At 35.7% G+C, this 7,934-nt stretch overlaps 1 long non-coding RNA gene across 1 annotated transcript; it reads right to left on the bottom strand.

The window, feature by feature from the left end:
- Positions 1 to 6,927: 6,927 nt before the first annotated feature.
- Positions 6,928 to 7,662, bottom strand: LOC128016726 (uncharacterized). The gene is made up of 3 exons (XR_008184268.1): positions 7,546 to 7,662; positions 7,195 to 7,298; positions 6,928 to 7,124 (listed from the first exon to the last, which is right to left on the bottom strand). It is a non-coding gene; the product is annotated as an uncharacterized LOC128016726 (long non-coding RNA).
- Positions 7,663 to 7,934: the final 272 nt, after the last annotated feature.

Raw genomic sequence — 7,934 nt, 5'->3', positions numbered from 1 at the left:
CTGCATGCTCTTTGAGTAGGTACGTCATTTAAAAAAAAAAGTTATTACTTCACGGCCACTTTTAAAGTACAATCTATATGATTTTTTGTCAAATGAATGTAATCTGGATGTACTACATTTGCCATATTGTTATTGTCATGTGACCTAACAGTGTCAGTTGCGTCACCTCTATTCGCAATTCCCTTGGCCTCTTCGGATAGTAAAATATTTAATATATTTAATATTTACTTTTCAGAATCTCGATAGAAGTAGCAAGATACTTTTTGCCTTTTTATATACAATAAATTCAGACATAATACTCTACATTGTTCTTCACGTAATAAACAAATACATAAATAAAAAATAAGTAAACTTAATGTATAGTTACACTGCTGTTGGACTGTATATTAACATTAAGAATCAGAATTAACAGCGTGAAAATCTGAACTTTTGTGTTATGTAATTATTACAATTCTTTACTCTCTGGAGTAGTAGCTCTGCATACTTTGGGCCTTATAATCCACCTGGCGCAATGCGACGCAAGGCACAGCACAAGTGTGTTTGCTAGTTTTAGTCCTGCGCTGTTCCCATTTTCCTGTCCAGCGCCAAGTCGCTTAATTTGTATTAATGCATTTGTATTAATGCATTTGCACACATTTGTGCGCCTATGGGTTTGCTGGTCTAAAAAAGATATGTGTTCTGGTGCATTGCTATTTTAAGGAGCTGAAAAAAGTCTGGCGCAATGTTTTTTCTTTGTTATTTAAAGAACATGTTAGTATATGCGAGTCCGCAACGCGCCTACATGCTGCTTATTAAACACAGGGATGCACAACAAAAGACAAAACATGCCAAAATATATATATATATATATATATATATATATATATATATATATATATATATATATATATATATACTCTATATATAACTATTTGCTCGCACAGAAGCAGCTCCATTTCATCTCGGAGACACGTTATGTCTTTGCGCTTGCCAAATTCTGCTGTGTAAATAGCAAATCCATCATAACATGAGTGTAACAGGCTCTTAAAGGGAATGGAAGATGAGACTCTGATTGGTTTATATCATGTTATGCCCAAAATACACCCATTGCTCATTAAGAGAACACACCCTGAGTGCACCTACACTGTGCACTTTACACTTTTTTTGTTTAGATAATTAAAATACGGCCCTTTGTGTCTATGCATACATTTAATCTACAGGATCTGTCTTCCATGAATTCTACACTGTAAAAAATTTCCTGTAGAAATTACAGTAACTTACTGGCAGCAGTTTGCCAGTAACTTACTGTAAATTAAACTTACAGTAAAAATACTGTATTCATATTTACAGTACCATTTAACTTGCTGTAAATGTATTTGCAGTAATATATTTTTTTACTGTAAAACACAATTATGTTTTTTTTCTCCTTTTATATATTTTAATACAATAAAATATTACTTTACACTGTGAAAATTACTGTAATTGGTTCACTTTTATTATGTATTGTAAAACTTTACAAATTATTGTATTTCAACAGGTCTCATGTCTCAGTAGTAAAAACTATAAAAAGAAACAAAAGACTGTTTAACTTCTTTTATTGGTTTAATAGTTAAATTGTAATACTTGAAATAACATTTTAATATTCTTGCAGATTGTACTTTCAGTTTTCCAAAAACTTGAATACATTTCATTACATACATGATACATACATAAAAGTTTCATATTAAGAGCATTTTAAAACAACAGACATGAACAGATTCAGTCATAAGAACAATCTTAAAAATTTACTAATTCAGAAAACTGCTGTGTAGAATGTATTTGCTCTTAGTAGCTTAATAGTTTTGCCAGCTGAAATCCAGAAACTCCTTAAAGGGATAGTTCACCCAAAAATCTGAATTAGGTCATTAATAACTTACCCTCATGTCGTTCCAAACCCGTGAGACTTCCGTTTATCTTCAGAACACAGTTTAAGATATTTTAGATTTAGTCCGAGAGCTCTCAGTCCCTCCACTGAAGCTGTGTGTGTGGTATACTGTCCATGTCCAGAAAGGTAAGAAAAACATCATCAAAGTAGTCCATGTGACATCAGAGGGTCGGTTAGAATTTTTTTAAGCGTCGAAAATACATTTTGGTCCAAAAATAGCAAAAACTACCACTTTATTCAGCATTATCTTCTCTTCCGGGTCTGTTGTGAGACAGTTCAAAACAAAGCAGTTAGTGATATCCAGTTCATGAATCATTCAATGTAACCGAATCTTTTTGAACCAGTTCACCAAATCAAACTGAATCGTTTTATACTGTTCGCTCTCCAGTACGCATTAATTCACAAATTACTTAAGCTGTTAACTTTTTTAATGTGGCTGACTCGTGAACTAGTCAGTATTTTGTTCGTTATCTGGCTCAGCTCGGTGTTCATCTTCAGTTCTCTCCTCACATCAGTTCAGTCAGTGTACTTTTTGAGTAAATGAATTACTCTGGGATATTGGTTTGTTTGAACTCAGAAGTGTCAGCCACATTAAAAAAAGTTAACAGTTTAAGTAATTTGTGGATTAATGCGTATTGGAGATGCGAACCGTTTAAAATGATTCAGTTCGATTTGGTGAACTGGTTCAAAAGTATCCAATTACATGGAGTGATTCGTTCGCGAATCGGATATCACAAACTGCTTTGTTTTGAACTCTCTCTCACAACAGACACGGAAGAGAAGACAATGCTGAATAAAGTCGTAGTTTTTGCTATTTTTGGACCAAAACGTATTTTCGATGCTTCAAAAAATTCTAACTGACCCTCTGATGTCACATGGACTACTTTGATGATGTTTTTCTTACCTTTCTGGACATGGACAGCAGACCGAACACACAGCTTCAATGGAGGGACAGAGGAGATAAATGGAGGTCTCACGGGTTTGGAACGACATGAAGGTGAGTTATTAATGGGTGAATAAATTTTTTGGGTGAACTATCCCTTTAATGAAGGAGGATACATGAGGGTTCAGACCAGAGTTCTTCCTTTGCACCATCTTCCCACTTCTTTTGATGACGTGGAACTTTGAGGAGCACTTGCTGTTGTCAGGGTTATCATTTAACCTTTACATAACAGAAAAAAAAGTTAGATCATTTGATGTGAAAAATGTCTAACAAAACAACCAAATACTCACAACACAACCAAATACAGAAATCCACTGCAAATGGCACAGAAGACAACGGAAATATTTCCAGGGGACCCAATATGTGACGAACCCGGATGGAGCATGTTTAGTACTCAACGTCTACTTTTGTTTTCTTGCAAAAAATACAGAGATTACATATTTATGACATACAACTTTATATACAATATAAAAAATGTAAAAAGAACATTAGGGTGAGATATTAATCTATACATTAGTAACATTGTAAAAAAAAAATTGTAATGTTATGTTTAAATAAGTTTCATAGGTAAGAAATGTAAGGTAATATAGGGTCCAAAGATGAAACAGCTAATTTTAAAGTTGAGACACACACAGATAAATAAAGCATATTACGAAAACTTTTTTTGTATAAAATGTATTTATTTGCAACAGTTATGTTAACAGCAATAATAAGACATTTATGTCCTAAGAACAGCTATTAAACTGATAGACACCATGCTGCTTTGTCACGAGAACATCCCAGGTTAAAATAATGAGGAAATTACGTTGGCTAAATCCGAAATCGCCCCCTTAACACTCATTCACTCATTTCTACATTAGTCCACTAATACGGTTCACTTGAAGCTGTGAATGAATTCGGACAGCAGTTGATCGCGCATTGGATGTACACAGTCGGGTTCGTCACTTACTGGGGTCCCCTGAAAACATTTCCTTTATGTTCTGTGCCATTTGCGGCGCATTTTCGCGGACGAGATTATGTTATTCTCCCGATGCTGATGTACAGAACAAATGTTACATTTGAAGTACACGTATTTTTCTCTTGGTTGTTTAGTTTCCTTAACTTTATGTGTTTGCGGTAACGTTAAATGTGAGGGGGCGGAGAGGCTTCGGAAAGTGTATGAGCATTCAGGAACTGCACACGAAAACCTTAAATTCGGCGTGTTTTTATGCCCTTTGGCATGATTAATAAACGCGTATAATGTCTCCACAGAGACGCCAGTGTTTGCACACGACACGAACATTGCGGGTTTACTCTAGCACTACAAGCATGACGTGCATTTATATGGGGTAATCAGTTAACAGCAAGCGATAATAGCGGGAAAAAATCTGACTGACTTTAAGCTAAATCCACGAAAGCTTTGTTGTTCGGCTAACAGTTCACATGAACACTCACCAGCTCCTGGAGTGGTCAAACCCAAGGCAGAGACCCGTGAATGTCCATATTTTGACGGTGAAACGTTCAGAAAAGGGAAAGAAAGGAAAGAAATATGAATGTTTGCACAGTGTTACCACAACTCTCTCTAGCTCTCTTCACAGCATAAATGTGAGGTGACTGCGCGCCATACAGTGGCAGCGTTTTTTTTTTATTTAAATTTTTGTTTTAATTAAACCAAAGATATAATATATTTAAAGTAAAAGAAGTAATATTTGTACCCACCTTTGCATCTGACTGGTTCTTTTCGCATCTGTGTGTCTTGTTTTCTTCTTTCTCCAAGTGGGAATCTGTGATTGGTCAGGTTTCGCGCTCATTTTTTCTTTACTGTATTTAGATTTACAGTAAATTAAAAATACTGTAATTTAGTGTCGCCAAGAGGGTATTCCCCAAAATGTAACTTTAAAATACAGTAATATGCTGTATAACTGTCCTACAGTAAAATACAGTTCATTTTACAGTTAAATACTGTTAAATTTACAGACATTTCTAACAGTGTAGCTTATTTTATTTTTTATATGCTCTTTGTAGCAAATAATCAAACTGTAGTATCCTATTGTCTTGTGTCTGGTTGTATTTTGTGACTAGCAGGGTGTGTAGTTTACAAATGCAAACCTTAATATCAATAACCTGTAGTTTTTGGATTGCTTTATAGCTGCATAACTTTTATAGCTGCATGATTTTCCATGTCACCAGAACTCAGTATTTCATCCAATACATATTTTCCTCTCACAAATGGCTATTTGACCTTAAATACTTTGTTAAATGTCTGATGAAATATTTTCATAGTCCTGCAGCCTAGCTCGATATGCTGCTCAAGGCAAGTCTGCTAAGCAGTTATTTGCTATGTAAGAAAGTGGAAAAAGGAGGAGTTAGGAAAGAGAGGGAGACGAGAGAGAAAAGGTAGAGATGGAGCTGCCTGATCTCAAGCGGCAAATTAGAGCTCCCTCCGATCGATTGCTGGCAGAGGCGCACAGTTAAAGCAATGCTAAAGGGTATTGATGCTGCCGATTGATTGTTCAGTCTTATTAAAAAAAAGAAAAAGGGGAAGAAAAAGGTATTTATTAAGATGAGGGTGCTGGGTCTGGATTTGTACCTTAACCATCAATAGTCAGCTGTAATTACTGTTGATTCTGCATATCATGGAATCTTAGAGGTCAAAAATTGTGAATTCAATGATCTCAGACATAAATATTGAAAACCCACCTTATTTTTTTTTTTCAAAGTAGAATTCGACTTCCCCTTTCACTAATGCAGTTTTATTTAGATTGAGAAATTGCTGTGTCTTATCTGTTCTCCTTTAAGCACTTATTTATTAAACAGGGTAACTCCTCACAGGTGGTCTGCCTGAGAATGTTTTATTCTGTTTGGGCCAAAAGCCATTAAGTAAAAATCACTCTGAGGTCCTCTTTTAACTTAAACAAGAGAACCCAATTTACCTCTGTCAGTCTTGTATTCACTGTGAGCTATCGATCTCTTCGCGGCTGAAGCCCTCAATCAGACCCAAATGAATGAATAGAAAAGATTGCATTTGTGTGAAGAAGCCTGAAGAACACATCAGGGGAGACACTGCAGGCATGCTTTCTGAATCTTTTTTGAAAATTGTAATAATCAATGCAAGTGCTAGTCAGAGGGAATGGTACCTTGGTATCAGTGAATGATATTGAAAATAAAATGATGATATTTTAACTTTAAAGGCAAGTGAGATACAGGGCTCAATTGATCATAATTCATTGAGACTGATTCCGGCACATTGAGTTATTAATCTACAATAGGCTAAAAAAAATAAAAAAAAAAAAAATAAACACCAGAGGAAAGATATGCACATATGTAAATTATTAATTATTGTTATAATTTATGACTCAACTGTATAATGTTGGTCTTGCAACTTTAATATTTCATAACGTCTTTGATTTTCACAGTCATCTGATAAATGTGTTATTAAGGTGGGTGTTAAATGATTAATAGATAGTGAATGTATGTACATCTCTCTCTCTCTCTCTCTCTCTCTGTCTCTGGCTGTCTCTTCTTCATTACAGTGTATCACATTTCATAAGGGTAATACTTAATATATTCCATATGCATTTTAATAGCTACAATGCTACCTGTATCATGGAATGGCCTGATGTGAAGTAAAAGTCTTTGGCTGTTCTAGCCGACTACTCTGAGCTCAGTAATGTATGATATGTTAGCGACTCTAAACAAAAGAGGGACTTTTTGGTCAATTAATTCAAGCTTTTTAAGTCTTTTCAAACTTTTTTGACTTTAAAGAGAGGGTGATGTGGGATGGAAATGGAGAGCGACAGTGAGGAAGAGAGAACAAGTGAAAATCTTCAATCTATTTATATATAACGTGAGAATAAGAACAGGTTTCATATAATAAAAGCTGCAGTTTTAAAGCATATCTGTCCAATATATATCACATATCTCCAAAGAGGATCAGGAATCTCTCTGTAGGAATATATCTCATTCATTATGAGCTGATTATAGATAAACACCAGCAGTCTGCTAGAGACTTACTTTTACCTCAGAGAGCTCATATGCTCAACCGAACAAAACTATCCCCCCCATCCGGCATATTGAACATGCAAAAGGAAGCTGATGCTAATCAGAAATCTTTATTCAGGTCGTTGTGGCAGGTTCATTTCCATTTTCTAAAGAAGCAGTTGCACAGTAGAATGTAGAATGATAGATGACTGCTTTGGTAGATGGAGGTTGGATGAACGTGTGCATTCCATCCCAGGGGAAACCCCATCGGGGAGAGACTTTTCTCTGTGGGACGTCAGTCTATTTTTCCTGTGTCTCCTGCAGAGAGCAAGTCTATTATAACTCTATTACACCAAAACGCAGATCATTTTTATTCTGTCCTCATTACCTTGCTGAGGCAGGAATCACATGGCCAGTCTTCCCCATTTCTCTCTGCTTCTCTTAAAGGTGAGAAATACTAATCCGCACCCTCTCCCGAGATCAAAGACTAACCTTTAGCCATGGGAACAGGGATTTATTTGACACATTGAAGCATCAGCAACATTTTCTGGTGTACTATTTGCTGCTAAGAGTGTCAGACAGTGTGTACCTTCAAGTTTTGTCATGTAAAGAAAGTGCCTTTTAGCTTATTAAACAGCATTAAGATTATTAGGTATCCGTACATGGAGTATTATGCTAAAATCCAAGAGGTTAGATAGAAAAGTATATAATTCATAACATAGTAATTGTAAAAATCTACCTGTTTTTTGAAGTTAACAGCACTATATTATAAAGCATGTAATTTTCAAAAAGGGATTTTATGGGTCACAGATTCACCAGGTTCCACCAGCATTCCCTCAAGACAAGCTTGTTCCCCATTGGATTAATCACTAGCACCTGCTTTCAGTAACTGCACTCATCAGCACCACTATTTAAGTTTGCACCAAGCACACAGTCAGCATCTTATCTACGACTAGGACTGCTCCTGGATTCATGCGATCAACTTACCTGAACAACTTAACTGTGTGGTGGTCTCACCAACATACGGAAAGATAAAATAACTGTTATATTCATCATCTTTGAAATATTTGTGTGTATGGTGCTACTTACCTAAAGCTTTCAAGCCAGAACCACCACACTCGGGTCAGA

Source organism: Carassius gibelio, chromosome A7 (genome assembly GCF_023724105.1).
Source record: "Carassius gibelio isolate Cgi1373 ecotype wild population from Czech Republic chromosome A7, carGib1.2-hapl.c, whole genome shotgun sequence".
NCBI lineage: Eukaryota > Metazoa > Chordata > Actinopteri > Cypriniformes > Cyprinidae > Carassius > Carassius gibelio.
The sequence above is the reverse complement of the archived record's forward strand: the minus strand, read 5'-3'. Positions and strand labels throughout refer to the sequence as shown.